We start from the raw sequence: 2741 nt of genomic DNA on the forward strand, positions 1-2741 counted from the left end.
TGTGCCTGAGGTTTTCTGCTTCTCCTCTGCTGTCCTGTGGGTGCAGCAGCATCACCCTGGCAGATCTGACTGCTGCAATTCCCCACTGAGGCAGGGGTGTTTTCCAGGCTCTTTGCGACCTGTGCCACTGGCAGCTGTTTAGGAAAAGAGGACATGGGCCAGCCAAAGCTCCAGTGGTCCTTTCTCTCCTTCTCACTCTCAGGTGTTAGACATGAGGCTTGCTTGGACCCCGGCTACAAGGCTTTGCCAATTGCTTCAGTGGTCCCAGACCTGCCCTGGGAAAGACATCTTGCCCCAGAGAGGCCATCAGGCAGCATGCAAGCTGATGTGGCAGAGGCCAGCAGCATGGTGAGAGGATCTGCATCTGACAGAGGCCTAGGCCAGGGGCAGAGCAGAAACCTTTAATTTTCTTCCACGTGGCAGGAATCTGTGGATTTGTTCCTCCAAGCTGTGCTGGTGTAGCATTTCAGCATTCAAGCAGGCGCAAGTGGGACCTGGGCATCCCTTAGGATTGCTTTGTTTGCATCAGTTTCACTCCAGATCAGAATCTGTGTGTCCTGCCAGCTGCCCCTGTGCTGAGTGTGCTGCAGTCAGGGGCAGATTCCAGCTGAAATGGAGTGTGCTGTGCCTGGGTGCTGGAGCACTGGGTCACTTCAGCAAAGACCTGCTCTGAAGTCACTACGTGTCGCTAGGCAGTCAGGGAGCAAACTACAGAGCAGTAATGTCTGACCTGAACCAGAGCAACTGCAGAAGAATATAGGTGTTAATCCAGGATTGTAGGGCTTTACAAGGATGCAGAGGACAGAGGAGAAACACGTTCTATAGGTTCTACAGGACTGCAACCAAACCCTGTTAGAACAGCTGGTAGTGTAACTGTGTGCTGATTTTGTTTAGTTTTCCATCTCCACAAGCCCTGAGCTCAGCCTGCTGATAAACTATGATATGGAGTTCACTTTCTGTGGCACCAGGCCCTTGCAGTGCTGCAAACCTTTTTCAACAGGGCAGTGTTTTGGCATGGGGAATGTAGTGGGGAAGGCAGGAGGATTGCTCTCAGGCCCCTCATGCAACCTGGAAGAGATGAAAGTTCAGCCAGATGGGCTCGGCTATAGGGAGGTTGAGACCCGAAACTGCATCACTGCTGGTCTGAGCCCAGTGCATGTGCACCCCGTGCTCCCCCTGCCTGCACACCTCCACTGCACACCTGTACCACACTCCCTCACATTTCTGTCCTGCTGGTCCCCTGCCATGGTCTGCCTCTGCTCCATTCAGGGACAGACAACCCAAGCAGTTTAACCCTGCTCCAGCTTTCACGTCCTCCTCACTGGGAGAGCAGCCCCACAGATGTCCCACTGCTCAGCTGCAGGCCAGAGCAGCAGCAGCCTTCTTCCTGTGATGCTCACAACTGGTTTTGCATGCACATGTGGGCTCTCCCTTCTGTTCCTCTTCTCACCAGGTGCATTGACCTCCCTCTCCCTCGGCAGCTGACTCCCTGTACTCTGCCTGCTTCAAGGCCAAGCTCAGCAGCAGACTGTGGAGCTGTCTGGGGAACAGCCTGGGGAGTGCTGGAGCCCCGGGAAGGCAGAAGGGTCAGACAATGGCACGCTGGAAATGAATAATGCAGTGCCCGTTGACTCGTAGGCATCATGTTAATATTGAATTCCCAGGCAAATCCTCCCACTCTATTGCTTCAAGGCCTTCCAGCCTAGGTCTGATCTACAGCTCTAGGCAGCTTTTAGCCCAGAAAGCAGAGGATGTTTTGCAGAGTGGAATGTAGAGGCAGATGCCACTTTTTGAGGATGCAGTTCCCACCCTGGGCTCCCTGGCCTACCCCATAACCCTGTGTGCTGCCCTGGCAATCCTGGGTCTGGAGCTGTCACCCTTTGCACTGTGGGATAGGTGGGGGATCCATGTATTTCACCCAGTTTACCTCAAAGTAGGGGACTATCCTATCCCATCCCATTTTTATACACACCTAGCCTCACAAATGCTTCCAAGCCCTGGGTCCTGGCCCACACCCCACTTCTTCTACCCTCACTAAGCTGCCTTGTTGCAGTCCCAAACCTGCCCCGCTGCCCACCAATTCACCCCAGCCTCTCTCCACGTTGCTGTTTCCACCCTGAGCAGTGGCCCACCTCTCTCTACCCTTTCTCTGCTGGAATTCCCTTGCCCTGGCTCCCTGCCTGCAGCCCCACCCAGGCAGGCAGGGATGCCCCAGCTTGGACTGAGCCAGCTGGGGCTGATGCAAACGGGGTCTGAACCTGCTGTTCAGTGCCATAATTTTCCCATCCCTAATCCTTTACTGGAGATAAATGCTGCACAAGGGCCTCCGCTGGTCCTAATGCCTCACGGCACTGGTGGGTGAGGGGTGAAGCAGCTGCACTCCCCACCCAGGGGTTTCGGCGAGACAGAGCAATGACCACAGCCATCCCCACTTCCTTTCTGGAGGTTTATTTCTGTTTAGGGGATTTCCCCCCAGCTCTGAGGGTGAACCCAGGCAGCCGTTTGCCTTTTTGGGCCTTCTGGCTGCAAGAACAGGCACCGAGGGGTCCCTCCGTAGCCCCCCGCAGCCCGTTCAGTGGCAGGAGCACTTGCAGGCGGCCACGACGGGGTAGGGGATCTGCCGCCAGGCGCAGTTTGGGGGGCCGGGGTGCTGCGGGGTCCAGCAGTGCCAGGCCAGCAGCTTGATGCGAGTGAGCTGTGCGGGGCGGCAGCTCATGCCGGGGGGCCCGGAGCAGCCGGGG

Source organism: Corvus brachyrhynchos, unplaced genomic scaffold, assembly GCF_000691975.1.
Source record: "Corvus brachyrhynchos isolate BGI_N302 unplaced genomic scaffold, ASM69197v1 scaffold56, whole genome shotgun sequence".
NCBI classification, from domain to species: Eukaryota; Metazoa; Chordata; class Aves; order Passeriformes; family Corvidae; genus Corvus; species Corvus brachyrhynchos.